The sequence below is a fragment of the Mytilus galloprovincialis genome, chromosome 7, assembly GCF_965363235.1.
Source record: "Mytilus galloprovincialis chromosome 7, xbMytGall1.hap1.1, whole genome shotgun sequence".
NCBI lineage: Eukaryota > Metazoa > Mollusca > Bivalvia > Mytilida > Mytilidae > Mytilus > Mytilus galloprovincialis.
The window spans coordinates 75,900,576-75,919,611 of record NC_134844.1 but is presented as its reverse complement, the minus strand read 5'-3'; positions in this window follow the sequence as shown (position 1 = coordinate 75,919,611).

The following is a 19,036-nucleotide window of genomic DNA, read 5'->3' as shown; positions in this document are numbered from 1 at the left end:
ACCTGTGGATATTATTAAAACCGGTTTTTTGTTGTTGTTTTTTTTCAAAAGTGATTATTTTCGAAGGGTTGAATTTCCGACGTGGTGTCTTGCCATGGCTTTGTTTGTCCCTAATATTTTATTAACTGTGCATTTGCATTCAGGTATCGCAGATAAAATTTATTCGTTCATAGTGTGTTAATTTACGTTTTTTGATTGAGTTGAGCCTTCCAATTGATATTTTATCGTGTGGTTTTCTATGTTGTGATGTTATGCTATTGTTTCAGAAAAAAGGAGAAGGTTTTGGTACCATTAAAACGTTTAATCCCGCTGCAAATGTTTGCACCTGTCCTAAGTCAGGAATCTGTAAAATAGTTGTCGTTTGTTTATGTAATTTATAAGTGTTTCTCGTTTCTCGTTTTTTTATATAGATTAGACCGTTTGTTTTCCCGTTTGAATGGTTTTACACTAGTAATTTTGGGGCCCTTTATAGCTTTTTGTTCGGTGGGAGCCAAGGCTCCGTGTTGAAGGCCGTACATTGACCTATAATGGTTTACTTTTATAAATTGTTATTTGGATGGAGAGTTGTCTCATTGGCACTCACATCACATCTTGCTATATCTATTTACTGCCGGGTTTGTTACTCGTGCAGTGTGGATGCAGTAGAATGTGTCCCCGTGCTTGTAGTGTATGCCAGGGATGGGGTAATAGTAATCTGTAATCGATTGTAATTGATTACATTTTTTCAAGTAATCGACAGTAATCTGTAATCGAAGACATTTTCGATTACATGTAATCGTAATTTAATCGATTACAGCAAAAAAATGGATGTAATCATCGATTACTTTTCGATTACATTTCGATTACTTCAGTAAAATAGTTTGATGAAAAATAACCTATTTCAGAGGAAAATATGTGTGTTATCACTTTGTTCTACAGATAAAATATTATGCATCAACAATACTTGAGAGTTAAGCAACTGCCTTATTTCTATCTATTGTCTCAAGCTGCATTATGAGTAACCAGATCCCCTAACTAAATTTACTTTATATCTAGCTTTTTAAAACAAATTGGTGTATATGCTTGTGAATAATTCAAGAGCTTTAATATTAGAATAATAAAATCATGAAAATAGATTTGAAATAATAAAATAGATCTTAACTAAGAAATGTGTCTGTCTTTCGTTCAGTTCTGTACTACATTTTTAAAAGTAGTAAGTTTATTTGTATAATATTTCCTGAAAACATCATTTTCAATCAGAGTTGAAATTAAAGCTTAGAATACATAATCAGTTGATTTCTTAAATGTTATGATATACATGATGTACATGTATATAAATTAAATTAAAAAAGAATAAAAAAAAATCCTTTTAACATTAATGAACCAATGGCAATGCATTGGAATTCTTTTTAGAAATAGATACATGTACATGTATCCCTTAGACACTATAAATATATTTTGTATATAATTTGATTGGAGAGGTCAACAAATCTCAACAACATTCTTGTCTTTCCTAATGAGATGATCAAAGTCTTCTAATCAATACATACCTTGTTTTTATTTCAATTATCTTATGTCTAATTAAGAGGGAAATTTACAGTATTTAGCCCCAGGTTATAAATTGTACTCCAGTGGCAGTTAAATAATCTGTAATTAGGGTGGTTATCCAAACAAAAGGTTTAAATCATGCATGTCATTATAAAAATAAATTTTGATCTTAAAAATTAGCTGAACTAATTAATTATTCTACCTTTTTTTTTATATTTCCTTAAACATTATAATTCACTATGCTAAAATATTATTTTTTAAAGATTAAAAACTAAAAAGCTAACTGAAGTTAGTAAGAAAGCCAAATTTTTTGAAAAACAATTACATGAATTAGTTATGAATACATGGAATATAAGTGATTGTTGCAATGCCATGACATCTTTCATTTATGTTGAAAGTAAAAAATTCAAGATTTTTTAAAATATTTCTAATCTTCATTAAGAGATTTGATCTAAAAAACAGCTATTAACTTATAACTTTGAAACAATGCTTTAAATGATGCATTTGGTAAAGTTCTTAATTTCCTCTATACAAACATGACAAATGTTGAGCAATATAATTGTGTTTATTTATGTTATTTTTTTGATGAAATGTTAAAGCATGTAATCGACAATAATCGAAAAGTAATGTAATTACTTTTGATAAAGTAATCGATTGTAATCGATTGCATACTAAAATTTGAGTAATCGATTATTAATCGATTGCACACAAATCCTTCATGTAATCGATTATTAATCGATTACATTTGTCAGTAATCGTGCCCTTCCCTGGTGTATGCCCTTATATTTTTCAGTTATTGGTTGTTTGCCTGTGAGAGAGCTTTCACAAGTTTATTTTATCTTCGTTTTAAATCTTTATTGTTTATTCAATATTACGACGTTTGGATGTATTGATACTCATCCACGTCTGCTATTTTTTTTATTATTGCCCCCTGCTATGGTTTACTAAGATTTCTTACAACCTCTGTTCTGCCCTGTGTTTGTTATATATGTCAGTTTTTTTTATATTTAATTTTCTACGTCGGGCCTTTTATAACAGTTTTCGTAAGAGTTCTTTACTGCATTCCCTATTATTCCCTATTCCGTAACTGTGATCCTCATTCAATGTTACAACCTCCGGTCTTTTGTATTGTTCCTATACCCCTATTTAATAATCATGATTTTACGGAATGGAAAGAAAATTATTAACAACACGACTTCTAGGTTATCTACGTGCATAAATAAACGTATTGGCAATGCCACTACAGCCAGATTATTTAACAAAAATGCACGTGGATATCCACAATTTTTTCCGTGCAATGCCAAAAAATGACTAACCTGTTTTAGATTAACTTCTCAAAATACTATAAAGTCTACAGTGAACGGGAGAACCTTTTCGCTCTCCTTTTCCTGTGATATTACCTGAAAAACTCAAAACCTAATATATGTGGTAAATTGAACCCAACCTAAGTGTGGTATTCAATATGTGGGACAGACGGGACGAGAGTATTACGAAGAAATCAAGAACATCTCTACCGCTTTCGTAGACCGAAAAAATTCAAAAGTTTAGTATATCAACATTTAGATAAGCATAATCACAATCTTAAATATATAAAATTCCAACCCCTCGAAACCGTCCAGAAACAACCAGGAGAATCACACAAGCAATTTGAAAAATCAGGCGAAGTTCGCGAATTGTTTTGGATAAAAAGACTTCAAACAGCTTATCCTCTCGGTCTCAATGACAAAATATTAGGGCAAGGGAACATATCTAAAACTTCTATCGATGTCATTAATATTGTTGATAAACGACTTAGAAATAATAGGTCTCATGGTAAACGCAAAAACCGTAATCAACGTATTAAACATCGTATAAATTATACATTTGCTGATCTGTTATCTATAATAAAGAATAATGGTAGACATCAAGTATAATGTAAACTGGGTCAGATACCTATAAGTAAATTATATGCTATTTTTCTGGAGTAAGATACAATTTCTTTTTTTTAGCCCGTTTTATGAATACACACGTATTATTATAGCCTTTTGTCATCACAGGCTATTTCCTAGTATTGATAAACCTGAAAATCATAAACGACATTTTATTGATTTTATTAATTTGTCTAGCATATTCAATGACTCACCCGTCTATAGCTTAATACCTCCATATTTTGATAATATAGAACAACCCATTATTTCGTATTCTTATAAAAAAAAACGAGCAGAAATTTGATTTTTAATTTTACGTCAATTACAGCAGACATCAATATAGAAAATAATGTTCCTTCCACTTGAGACTGCTAAACATCTAGTTTTAGATATGTTCCTTATGATCATGTTATTACAGGAGACCTCAACATCGTCGAAGACCGTGAGGTCATAACTTTTCTAAAGAAAGGACCGAAATACCGTCCTTCATCTATAATAGATTGGAAACAGTGTCGTTAGGTCATTAAAGACGCTCTGTCTACCTACTGTAAAACTTGGCGCAAACGTGAAAAATCTGATAAAAAATCTGTAGACAGTTATTTGAATAAAATTATGAATACTGTTAATATTCGAATATCTCATTTAGAAAACATTTCTAAAATTAATAATAGGAACCATGATATTCCCATTTCTAGAATAAAAAAAATAAACTCAAGGTACTCGCAGAGCGGTTTGTGTTCGTGCCGGCAGACAAGGCAGCCAATAATGTAGTGGTGGTGTGACGCATATACTACACGGAAGTTCTTCAAAACGAAATGATCAATTCCTCTACATTCAGGTCCGTGCGCACTACAGAGAGTCAAATCGTTAACAAGCATACCACTGCTACTACCCAGCTTAAAGCATCTTCCGAACATTTGAAAGTCCCTACCATGTACTGGTTACCGAAATTACACAAAAAAACATTTCAATTCCGTTTCATCTCCGCATCGAGTATTTGTTCTACTACTAATCTATCAGTGCTTCTAACTACATCCCTTACTACTATCAAAGAACTGGTTATTAACTTTTGTAATAAAGCTTATGAACATAATAGTATTAATTATTTTTGGAGTGTTAAAAATTCTTTAGAGGTTTTAGATAAAATACATGCTTTTGATGGTCCTTAGAATTCTGTTGACAGTTATGATTTTTCTACTCTGTACACTACACTTTCACACAATCTTATAAAAAAAAAGTTTTTGTATTTGATAAAATGGTCTTAAAATCTCATTGTAATTTTATTTGCTGTAACTCGTTTAAAGCCTTTTTCTGTAACGAAAAAGGAAAGTATGCTAGATACACTTACTGGAAATGTGAGGATATGATTGAAGCTTTAAATTTTCTGCTAGATAACAGTAATGTACGTTTCGGCGATAAAGTGTATCGTCAGGTAGTAGGTATTCCCTTTATTAGCAGATTTATTTCTATATTGCTATGAATCTCAGTTTATGACCAAACTCAGTAAAGACCCATCATTGTTATATTTGGTTGATACATTTAAAAATACCTACCGTTATCTGGATGATATTTTCTCGTTGAATAATCCAGAGTTCTCTAAATATACTTCCGAAATTTACCCAAAAGAACTTACTTTAACTGAATCTAACATAAACAGCAGCAGTTGTCCTCTTCTAGATTCAGACATTTCAATTTCTAACGGGAAACTACATACTAAAATTTACTACAAAAGAGACGATTTTTTTATTTCCTATTGTTAATTTTCCTTTTTTAGACTGCGATGTACCTTTGGCTCCATCATACGGGGTTTATATATCCCAACTCGTTCGGTATGCCCGTGTGTGTTCTGATGTCATAGATTTTAACGAATGTAATCAATGCATCCCTGGGAAATTATTGTGTCAGGGATTTCGATACCATAAATTACTTAAAACTTTTACTAAATTCTTTCATAGATACAAAGACTTGATTACTAAATTTGGCTGTACCTGTAGAAAACTTACTAAAATTGGTATTTCACATCCTAAGTTTTACGGTAATATTGTACTTAAAGCGAGGAAATCACTATGTGATCCGTGTAAACTCATCAAACCTTATCGTACCAATATTGTAATTAGATCTCTGAATATAGTTTACATTGGCACTAATATCGATTTTGTCATTAGCAAATTTAAACATAACTAAATTGTATCTTCTTTTGAGGCGCGATGTATAGAGACACACACACTTTAATTTTCATCTCTAAATAAGTCGCTCCTCACTATCCTACTACCTGTCGATACATTTATTTTTGGCATTGTACAAGTCATGTCTTCTCTGACTGTTCACGACGTTAAAATACTAAATCCCTGGGATGTGTTTAAGTTGATTTTAGTCTCTGATGCATGTTTTTTTTTATTATTAATAGTTTTTGGCTTTTAACTCGCTGTCAGTAACTGCGAGTACTCTCAAATCGTATTTTCTTGTTAATTCGACCTGTTGATACTGTTTATAATGTTTTTTTGTTATTTTATATTAATATGGATCTTGTCTATATACCACTTTGATTATTTGTAATATCTACTTATTTTCACTTCTTCGTACTACATTTGTATTTCGTACTACATTTGTATGAACATCAAGATTGTTCTCCTTAAATCTGTACAGGGAAGTTTTAGCTTGCTCTAATTGTATGGTTTTATTGTTGATATTTACCGCAATTTTTATCTAGTGTTAAATTATGTATTTATATGACATAACTTTCTTGGTATTCCTAAGTATTGGAAAAATTTTAGACACATAAGTAGTATAGCTAAAACGACAAAGTTATTTTTCATTTACCTGTGGATATTATTATAACCGGTTTTTTTTTCAAAAGTGATTATTTTCGAAGGGTTAAATATTTCGTCGTTGTGTCTTGCCATGGCTTTGTTTGGACTTGTTTGTTTGTCCCTAATATTTTATTAACTGTGCATTTGCATTCATGTATCGCAGATCAAAATTATTCGTTCATAGTGTGTTAATTATATAATTACGTTTTTTGATTGAGTTGAGCCTTCCAATTGATATTTTATCGTGTGGTTTTCTATGTTGTGATGTTATGCTATAATTGTTTCAGAAAAAGGGAGAAGGTTTGGTACCATTAAAACGTTTAATCCCGCTGCAAATGTTTGCACCTGTCCTAAGTCAGGAATCTGATGTACAGTAGTTGCCGTTTGTTTATGTAATTTATAAGTGTTTCTCGTTTCTCGTTTTTTATATAGATTAGACCGTTGGTTTTCCCGTTTGAATGGTTTTACACTAGTTATTTTGGGGCCCTTTATAGCTTTTTGTTCGATGTGAGCCAAGGCTCCGTGTTGAAGGCTGTACATTGACCTATAATGGTTTACTTTTATAAATTGTTATTTGGATGGAGAGTTGTCTCATTGGCACTCACACCACATCTTCCTATATCTAATTAGAGTGTTTATGACAGCGAGTACTTTTTGGACTGATTGAAAGGTAGGTCAAAAGGGTAAGACAATTCCAGACCTCATAAATTTAAATGCGGAATGTTTTGAAACTTTGAAGAAATATGTATAAAATGTCTTTACCAAAGATCCTCTGAGTTATTTCATTCGGTTGAACCAGTCACATTTTACATGAAAATAATATAAAATCTTTTCCTGAGTAGGTATTACCAGATTTTTTATATTTATATCATCATTTTCAACGGCTAATCAGGGCTAGTTTGAGGCCCTAAAGATAAGGAGTTTATTATTAGTACTACTCAAAACGGGTACCCTCTTTTCCTGCTGGGCTGCACGTTACTTGCCCGTCAGATGAATTTCATACTATTGTATGATAAGACGATTCTGCATTGGGTACAACCCGTCCAACAGATCTGACCACAGGTAAACACAAATTTTAGTTCGAAAAAAAAAAGAAATAGCAAGTTTCCCTCTTTAATTTTCAAGGATTGGCGAGGATTTTTTTCTTTCATCAATAACTCCTTTTTTCTCGGATTTAATATGCTTTCTGCTATATCCTCTCCTACATGTATCAGTGTTCCTAAATATAAAAAAGGAAGAAATATTAAATATTAGAGAGCACCAATTAATTTAAAGGGGGAGTGGTTATGTTTTGTTTTTGTCTGAGCCAGAAATCTTTTTTTAGTTTTTGTACGCTATCAATCTAAATTGTTTTTTCAAAATTTAACACTATAAGGTAAAGACACTTTTTTGTCATCTTGTTGACCACAATATTTGTTTTCAATGAATAGGGGATCAGAATATTGTTTTGTTTGGAAAAAAAACCATATCCCCTACATTTTTTTAAGTTAAACGGTCGTCTGGTGAAAGAAATAGATATACGAGATATACTTTGCAGTTAAAACACAAGATTTAATTGATAAACATTAATATACATATGAAATGGCCTTGGCAATAGTGTAATATAAAAAAGAAGATGTGGTATTATTGCCAATGAGACAACAACTATCCACAAAAGACCAAAATGACACAAACATTAACAACTATAGGAAACCGTACGGCCTTCAACAATGAGCAAAGCCCATACCGCATAGTCAGCTATAAAAGGCCCCTAAAAGACAATGTAAAACAATTCAAACGAGAAAACTAACGGCCTTATTTATGTAAAAAAAAATTAACGAAAAACAAATATGTAACACATAAACAAACGACAACCACTGAATTACAGGCTCCTGACTTGGGAATGTATGCTCAATTTCATCAGAATTCACTCCTGGACATTTTTGCATGGTTTTTGACAGGATCTCTTTGTGCTGAAATATTTTTTATATCATTTTTTTTACAGAGATTCGACCAAACATTACTGTTTACGTTAGAACAGGAGAATCAGTCATTTTATTCTGCAGTATTATGCCAAATAGTCGGTCATGGTGGGATAGTGGATCAGGTCTGAATAATAGCACTTTCGATGTGTACTCTGATGGATTGGAAATTAACCCATACCTTCCTAATGCACATAACCTAGAAATTATTGCCAACTACAAAAAAGGAAACTACAATTTACGAATTAAGAACGCATCTAGAAACGAAGAAGGTCTCTACAGATGTTCTTTTACATGTTTTAAGAACAGAAGTGGCCCATGGTTAAAAGTCGATTCCTACGTAGTTGAACTGAAAATAAAAGGTATTTTTTTTAAATAGTATTTGTAAATTATGTATGCATATGCAAAACAGCAAATTCTAAAGCCTCGGTCACACCTTACCGGATAGCTCGAACGGACGCCTAACGGATAACTTTTTTTTCAATCCGTTCATGTCCGTTAGACTACCGTTCTTATCCGCTATCCGTCCATATTCGTTGCATGTCCGTTAAGCTAACGTTTTATCCGTCGACGTCCGTTCTGTCTGGGGAGAAATTTTGAGCATGTTCAAAAATTTGAACGTACGTCCAACGGATAAAATGTCCATTGAACGTCCGTTAGGCGTCCGTCTTGTACGGTACTCGTCCGTTTTGTACGGTACTCGTCCGTTTCGTTTCCGGTTTGTATCCGTTACGTGTCCGTTCTACATCCGTTGGTGGTCTGGAAATTTAATTCACCAACGGACTTCTACCGGCTGGATAAAACGGATGTTGAACGAATGAGAAACGGACTTCTGCCGGACGTATAACGGATAAAACGAACTATGAACGGATCTGAAATGCATGGATAAATGCCAATTGAAAATTTCGCGTCAGAAATGTCATCTATTGGTATGTCAGATTACTTAAGGTTCATGAATTATAATTATTCATAATCGATCTTAGAGTAAAGGCACGTCTTCACAATCAAGCAGCTCTTATTCAGGCCAGACACTGCCCTTTGGCGGCATTTTGAAGAACAAACCAAAACCAGTTACACAGAAACATTTGAATTTTTATGCGATTCATATGTATTATTATTGTCGCCTTTAATTTTTTTGTATTGTTCATCCGTTTTATCCGATACGCTTCCGTCAGGTGTCCGTTTTATGCGGTACTCGTCCGTTGAATGTACCTTCGACATCCGTTCTGTCCGATACGCTTCCGTTTCTCGTACGTTGCATATCCGGTGGGTGTCCGTTATGAATCCGTCCGTTTTATTCGGTCAGTACATCAACGGACTCCCAACGGATAACAATTTTGTCAACGGACAACTTTTATTTTCATCCGTTAGTCGTCCGTTCGTGCTATCCGGTAAGGTGTGACCGAGGCTTTAGCTAATGCATGTTGATAAAACGGATGAATTTGTAGTAGGCAATTAATAGCATGGTTATTCTTGACTAGCATAATTTAAAAGGATTGAAATATCAAAATGAAATTCATCCAAAAAATATCTTGTCTGTTTTGTTGCTGTTAATTTGAGAATAATGGTTGCTTAAACTATGAAGTCAAATGCTTTAAAGTTCGGTTGTTAGGATAAAATAAACTGTTATTTTAAATAATTTCAACGGCTCCATCCTATTGTTACATATTTTTAAGCAATTCAGAAAAAAACATCTTCTTGAACCTTTGATCGAAAAAGTGTTTTTCGGGTTTAGATTAGTACTTGATGTGGATATGAAACGGCAATGAAGATTTAGATACATTCAAAACTTTATACAGCAGCAAACATCAAAATACTAAATGTACTCATGAGGGATCGAAACTTACTAAAATAAACTTCCTCAATACTTCTACTAGCTCTGTAAAAGATAGCATGATATTCACAAACCTCTATTCTAAGCCTAATGATATTCACAAACCTCTATTCTAAGCCTAATAGCTGTTAAAAAAAACTTGCCATCCTGCTCACTACAACAGGAGCATAAAATAGTCATGCACATCAAGTCAATCGAATATGTTCCAATATAGAAACATATAAAAGCGACTGAAACAACTAGAAACCCAATTGACAAGAAGTAGCCATAATTACGAAGAATTTAATAATAGTTTTCGGAAAGCGGAAAATATCTTACGAATCAAGACTGCTAGAATACAAAGATAAACAGAAAAAAATACTGTTTTCTAATTTACTCTCATCTGTCAAAAGAAACATATGACAAATTGAAAAGTGAGCATCGGAAATCAGTTGATAGAATCTCAACTAATTTCTGGAAAACATATTTGTTCAATTAGGAGGTAACCTTTTCAACAAATTGTCGGCATTTCCATAAGAATGAACTATGCGCATTTTCTGATCGACTACTTCTTATTTCAATATATGAGTCGGAGTTCCTTCATAGACCTATCACAAGTAGATAAAAGAAGCCAGTTCATTTAATTTCACATTCAGATAAATAAATGATGTTCTTTCGATTAACATTTCGAATTACTCTGATTGGGTCTCATTAATATATCAGTGAGAAATAGAGATTGTATACACAACAGACACGGCTTCATACGTCTCATTTTTAGACTTGTACCTCGAATTTAATAAGTGGTCATTTCAGTACCAGAATCTATGACAAACAAGATCATTTTAATTTTGATTTTATAAATATTCCCCATCTTAGCAACAGTAAAAAAAACTTCACCTGCAAATATGATATACATTTCCCAACTGATTCGGTATTCAGGAGCTTGCAACTGCTTCTTATACTTTATAAAGCAGAAAATTGGAGAACCTGGGATGCTGGGTTACGTCAAAAACGTCTTGTAATTTTTCCCCAAAAAAGAAAAAACAACATTAATGGAAGATATCAAGACCATGTGGATAAATATTTTGTATCAACGACACAACTAATACATGATGGTCTTAAAGTTAAGATACCATGTACTGACGTTGTTTATCGTCATAAATGCCCTAACTACGCTTTGTATTTGTTCTTGTATATTTTTAATGAGGGTGGTAAAGGGCGGTGCTTACACGGAAAAAAACGTGAAATAAGACATCATTTCACGTTGAGCGTGAAATAATTTCTGCCATGAACGTTGCACGAAAAATAACTTTGATGTGAATCTTTTGTGACTATGTCACTGTCCTCTTGTATATATAAACTCTCTGTTTTACATATTATTCCCTATTTAGTATACACTTTTATGCTAGAAATGATTTATGGGTTTTTAAAAAGTATTTATCAATAGTCTGAACTTTTAAAATTCAAATAAAAGAACAACATAATAGGTCTTTCCACCTTCATCATTTTTTTTCTTCACGAATCGATCGCTGCCTAATGTTTGAAATTTATTTGAAAATTACCGAGCACGCAAAATAAGCACTTGAAAATCACGATGCACGTAAAATTAAATAAGAAGAACACGTTGAACGAGGCAACTGTCTTGCACGTCTGAACGTCAAAAAAAAGTAAAAACACGTTGAACGTGAAATAAAAAACGGCGATCACGTTGCACGAAAATAACCCTTTACCACCCTCTTTAATCTTACTGCTAAATCATTTTTAGAATCATCCATTTGGCATCACTCAGAATGAACATATCCTACCAATGTGTTATATAGTACTATCGTGGTTTTATGTAATTTTGTCATTCATTTTTTCTAAAGTGCTTTGTAAGTAGAATCTAGCTGCCATTTTGTTTTTCTTTAGTAACATAGCTGTTTGTTTTTATAATGATTAAGGGCAATGCACAATATACCATAATTTGTGACATGTTCACCTTTTCATGTCTCTTTGTTTTTCTCACACAATGTTTTTTTTATATATATAAACTGGAATCATATACGACTGTCATACAGGTTAAGCTGGCTATGAAATAAGGTTGAACCCATTGCATTTTTGTCCCCCGCGTTACTCGTTGTCGGGGACATGGAATTATCGGGTTTCTATAATGGTGACCAAATTACTTTTTTTTAAAGAGTTATGTCCCTAAGAAATATTAAATTTATGGAAAGTGACCTTGTTAGGGCTCTCACGGGTACAATATTTTATTTTTTTTTTTATAAAACTTATACTACAGGATGATATTAGCAATATCTCGGACAAGTTCTATAATGTTGAAGATCAACTTTTTTAAATTTTAGAGTTATGTCACTTGGTAATATTAATTTATGAAAAAAAGGCCCCGTAAGCCATATAAAAAAGTGCATCTATTAGTTATTCCTTATACCTTGGATACATAATCAACATTCAACAGAAAAGTTACCTGCAATAACTAGAATATCTTGCAGCATGACTTGCAAAAGAACGAATGTTATTTTCATCCAAAAACATTTTCTAGGTGGCCTGCAATTTGTGGGTGAGTGAAAGCTGTTATTTTACAAACGTCTGAATCATTGTCAATGGCCAATTGAGTTATTTCACTAAGAAGTCGCTTCTCCCACCAATCATTATTTTATACATTCGGGTCATAATCTTCATGAATTAAGTCGCATGAAAGTCCTTTACTTCATTCAATCGGCATCAAGTTTGAACGAGATGCTTTTCAATTAGCTATGTATATATTTACACACAATACTACATTTTCATATGTTTGGATGTTTACATAAACAGCCAATTCTATTTAAAATTGAGTTTTGTTTTGTTTTATCTTGTTTATGTAGTGCAGGATTTCCAATTTAAATAATTAACCTATATTAATGAGCTATTATAACCCTTTAAAAACAAATATTGCATTACATTTGCTGGTTGCTTTTAATAGACTTATGTGTGTATATATTTATTATAAAATCGCATATTGATACTTAAAGGAACCGCGTTAGTTGTATTCATGATGTAACTGAATATCATTCATCTTATTTAGATGTAAAAAAAGACGTGGAGAAAAATTCTAGTTCTGATATTTCTGTTATATTACTTTTTTCATAAATAAATATGTATATATGAAACTTACCATGCATTTTGCACGATTTAAGCTTCAGTCAATCACTGATTCTATTTGATGTTTTACTAAATTATTGGGTTCTTTTGTTTTTTGAAGTGCCTCCAAAGAATATAACAATAATTGATGCAAACACGGGAATTCTTTATGGTACTGAGAATCATTCTTTAGTTTTAAAATGCAGTGTGCAAAGCGGAAACCAAAGAGAAACGATAATGTTGTTTAATGGTTCGTTGTTGCTTGGAATAGGAGGACCAGGAACATATGAACTGATAATTTTTCCTACGAAATATGACCATGGAAAAATATATACCTGCGTTGTAGACAGTAGTGCATTAGAGAGTTCTCTTAAGAAAAATGTTCGACTCGACATTACGTGCAAGTCAAATAATAGAGCTATTAACATGTATAACGCATTACATTACTGTCTATATGTATTTTAGTATTACATTGATTCGTCGCTTAGAGTCCTACCAAAATACAGGATAAAATATTGTTCTCAATTTATAGATTCGACTGTAAAGATTTGTTGGATTTTATTCGGTATTCAAGAGCTTTCAGCTGCTACTATATAAAACGTCACTAATTGATGAATTAGACTTATGTCTGCGAACTTTTTCTAAAAGAGTTTAGCGGAAGATACCAAGACCTTCTTGATAAGTATTCCGTATCAACTTCACAAAATAATACACGATGTTCTTGAAATATAGATTTTAGACACTGACGTTGTTTATCATTTGTAATTACATGTTATAGTGTTCTTTTATTTGTAGTTTGTAAATTATTACTTTTACTGTTTAGTCTATGTTTGGTAATATCCATTTGACGTGGCTCTGTACTTATACATCCCGTCATTGTGTTATTGTGCTACGGGTAATTTGTGTTCGCTTGTCTTTCGTTTTTGCTTATGTGCTTTGTCTATATGCCTTTTTGCTTTTCTATATTGACATATTGGTTTGTTTCTTTATTGATTATATAATAACGCAATATTGATTGCTGTACCTCATTTTTACCTATTATGCCTGGGATTTTTTTCACACATTGTTTGTAATATAATAAAATTGTATGCCACTGTCATACAAGTGAGAGGTGAAGCTAGTTATAGAACCAAGTGTAAGCCACAGTTTTTCTACATCAGAAAATACCTGTTCCAAGTCAGAAATATGACATTTGTCATCCATTCGTTTGATACGTTTGAGCTTTTGATTTTGCAACTTGATTAGAGACTTTCCGTTTGCATTTTCTGTGGATTTCGGTATTTTTATTATCTTACTTTTTTAAATGCACATTTTACCAATTCACAAATAATGATATTTCTTATACCAAAAAATAAAACGTTGTGATTATATCATATTTTGTTTTGGCTCTATTTGGTGCTTTATGAGAAACATAAGTACCCTTGATATTCCACCATCATATACAAACATATGTATTTAAGACTTTCACAGCTTAGCTTTTTCTTGTACCGTGCCAATGCCATAATGGTAAAATAAGTACGCCTCTCGCGCAAAGACTTCATTAAAGATGATTAAATCCGGGTAAACGTTCTAACTTATTCGTTGAATCTATTTTCCATTTCTAATATGAAATTTATGCAAACGCATGTTAACTATAAATCTATTATCAACACGTGAAACACGTAAGAACCGTAGTTTTCGATCATTTTATACAATAACAAGAGAAATGTTTCAAGGATATTCAATTTGTGTAAAAAAGTCTCAAATATACCATGTTTATAATTGTTTACCCTGACGTGCGTTATGTCTACTTACCACTCATGGTGCCAGAATAAAAACAGTTGTGAGGCCAGATCAAATATGAAGTTGAGGAGTGTTAACAAAAAATGTGTGCTTTATGTCGCATGGTATAAAAACCTCTGTTTGTCCAGAAATTCATAATAATTTAACAGTTAATTTATCGAAAAGGAACATGTCAATTGCAGTGTACAGGGTTGGTGATACAATAAGGAACAAAATGTATAAAACTGTAGTGTTCATGAATTGTTTGGGCAAGATTAACATAAACATAACTATTATTAAGTCATGTCAGATCGAATGTCCAAATTAAATTCGAGTAACAATACACGTGATTTCCATTTGTTTTAAAAGTGATCAAATAGACTAGTTGACATGTATAGGAATTTTGAACCAAACCAGTGCGTTTCATATCCATGATGACAAATATCATTAACACATTTGACTAAATTATGTTTATGCATTTTAAACAAGTATTTCCCATTCCAAACCAAAATTCGAAAATTGAAATAGATGGTCCTGGCTTGATTAAAAAAAAGATTGGACAACGTATATTAATACTAGTTTATTGTTCTAACTCGTATATTGTAAAACACCACGCTAATACGAAGGAAAACTCCTCTGAAACTGGTATTATCAGTATTACCAGTATTATTGATAATTTTTTACAACATATTTGCTACGTTTGGAGGACGTGTTTTTCAACAAACAGAACTTAACTTTCCATAACACAAGTTTGGTGACTATGTAGAGCACATCTATTGCATCAATTTTGAAATAAAAGATACAACCAAGATACATTTAAGTATGTCTCATATCTTGACTTACATCTAGAAATTGACAATGAGTGTCGCTTAAAATCAAAACTTACCCACAAAAGAGATGAAGTCAGCTTCCCAATTGTGACTTTTCTTTTTATCATTTGGTCTTTTGTCTTTTTCCTTTGCCATAGCGTTGTCATGTTGTTTTGACTGATGATTTTGAATGTCCCTTTGTTAAGCTTACTTAACATTGAAAGTATCGTTCTGCATAAAATAAAATAATCCTTTTTTCCGCTTATTATTAAGCTGTTTTATCATGCGTAACCATGACACATTTATAACTCTCAAATTTCTCAAATCAATAGTACCGTCCATTTGTCTTCGAGGAACAAACATTTGTTTTTATTAAAAATATTTCAATAACACATTTTTAGCTCACCTGGCCCACAGGGCCAAGGGAGCTTTTCTCAGCACTTTGCGTCCGGGGTCCGGCGTCCGTCGTCGTCGTCCGTCGTCGTCCGTCGTCGTTAACTTTTACAGAAATCTTCTCCTCTGAAACTACTGGGCCAAATTAAACCAAACTTTGACAAAATCATCATTGGGGTATCTAGTTTAGAAAATGTGTCCGGTGACCCGGCCAACCAACCAAGATGGCCGCCATGGCTAAAAATAGAACATAAGGGTAAAATGCAGTATTTGACTTATAACTCAAACACCAAAGCATTCAGAGCAGATCTGACATGGGGTAACATTGTTAATCAGGTCAAGATCTATCTGCCCTGAAATTTTCAGAGGAATCAGACAACCCGTAGTTGGGTTGCTGCCCCTGAATTGGAAATTTTAAGGAAACTTTGCGGTTTTTGGTTATTATCTTGAATATTATTATAGATAGAGATAAACTGTAAACAGCAATAATGTTCAGCAAAGTAAGATTCAAAAATAAGTCACATGAACCAAATGGTCAGTTGACCCCTCTAGGAGTTATTGCCCTTTATAGTCAATTTTTAACCATTTTTCGAAAATCTTAGTAATCTCTTACAAAAATCTTCTCCACTGACACTACTGGGCCAAATTTATCCAAACTTGACCACAATCATCTTTGGGGTATCTAGTTTTAAAAATTTGTCCGGTGACCCGGCCATTCAACCAAGATGGTCGCCACGGCTAAAGATAAAACAAAGGGGTAAAATGCAGTTTTTGGCTTATAACTCAAAAACCAAAGCATTTAGAGCAAATCTGATATGGATTAAATTGTTTATCAGGTCAAGATCTATTTGCCCTGAAATTTTCAGATGGATCGGACAACCCGTTGTTAGGTTGCTGCCTCTGAATGGGTAATTTTAATTAAATTTTGTCATTTATTTGTTATTATCTTGAATATTATTATAGATAGAGATAAACTGTAAACAGCAATAATGTGCAGCAAAGTAAGACCTAAAAATAAGTCAACATGACCAAAATGTTCAATTGACCCCTAAGGAGTTATTGTCCTTTATAGTAAATTTTTATAAAATTTGTAAATTTTTACTAACATTTTCCACTGAAACTACTGGGCCAAGTTCATTATAGATAGAGATGATTGTACGCAGCAAGAATGTTCAGTAAAGTAAGATGTACAAACTCATCACCATCACAAAAACACAATTTTGTCATGAATCCATCTGCTTCCTTTGTTTAATATTCACATAGACCAAGGTGAGCGACACAGGCTCTTTAGAGCCTCTAGTTATAAGTTAATGTTACGCCTTTATTTTCAAAGGAATTAATCATAATTTTTCCTTCCTTTCGAAAACAATTTTTCTAAAAGAAAATTGAATTTAAATAACTTATCCACGCCCCTCTTTCCAAAATAAAAATAAGAAAAAAATGATTTGAATTTTTCTGCGACTATTCACTGCATGAAATGATGCATTTAATATAAAATTAAATGTATATGTTATGCATATTAAATTTCAAATTACAAAAAATATTATGCATTTACTTTGCTGGAAAATTTCTAATTTAATATAGATTTAAACTAAATTTAATATTGCAAATAAATTCCCAAATTTCAACCTAGTTTAAAGGTATTTTTAAATCTAAATAAATTTCAAATTTAAAGAATTTAAGTATAGACTAAATTTGAATAAATTTCTAATTTAAAGAAATGTTTATGTAAATTAAATTTGAATAAATTTGAGATTTAAAGAATTTTTAATATAAATTAAATTTGAATAAATTTCAAATTTAAAGAAGTTTTGATATAATTTAAATTTGAATAAATTTGAGATTTAAAGATCTTTTAATATAAATTAAATTTCAATAAATTTCAAATTTAAAGAATTTTAAATATAAATTAAATTTAATTAATTATGTAATTTAATTACATGTAAATTCAAATAAATTTCTTGTTTATGACTTATTTAAATTAGAACTTCCATCAAATTTAATGCAATTTAAAGTCAATATAATCCTGTATAACTACTTACAAAACAATAGTGCAAATGAATAATAAAGAAAAGGCAGAATTTTTCCCTCTGCTTTTAAACAATTTTTTTTTTGGAAAAGGGATGTTGGGGATTTGTTTTTACTTTAACCCAAATATCTGGTTTGGAAATATCTAATTAAATAAAAAAACAAAAATTAGGAAAAACAGGAATTTTTAATGGTGATAACTTTGTAGCTACTGTACATATAAAATTGATCCTCCAACTTTTCTGATCCATGTTTACAAAGTATTAGACTTGAAAGGCATGGATTGCTGCTCTGTGTATTTACAGTAGAATAATATTTGTGGTTTCAAATGGCAATGTGCAAATGTATAATTTGTCAGTAACATTGAAGACTATTTTTAAGATGAAACTTAAACAATAATCCAACGAATACATGTCACTCATTTGCAAAGCTCAATACCATTTTGTAAATATGCCTTTACCTATATGTAAAGAATGGCAATGCATCTGAATTTATATAAGAACTTGAAGAGTTAGAATCTAAGACATACAAAAAACACAAACACCAGATATAAACTATAGGACAAGGCTATCTATGTGTGATTTGGATTTTGACAATGGCAGCAATATACAATACAGGAGATAACAAAAACTTTTGGACAAAGCATAACCATACACAACAATTTCTAGCATTTTCTTATTGTCATCCTGTCTTGGGCAATATAGTTATTTTCATCACTTCTAATCGGGTCAGAATAATAAAAAAAAACAATTTTGAGTTATCTCCCTTTGTATATACTTCAATAAAAGAAACAAAGTATCTAACAAATTAATTTTATTCAGATACTGACAAATTAGAGTTGTTTTGGTGATAAATTAAAATAAAATGTCAAAAAGTTTGTTATACAATTTTAAAAACATTTAAAACAAAT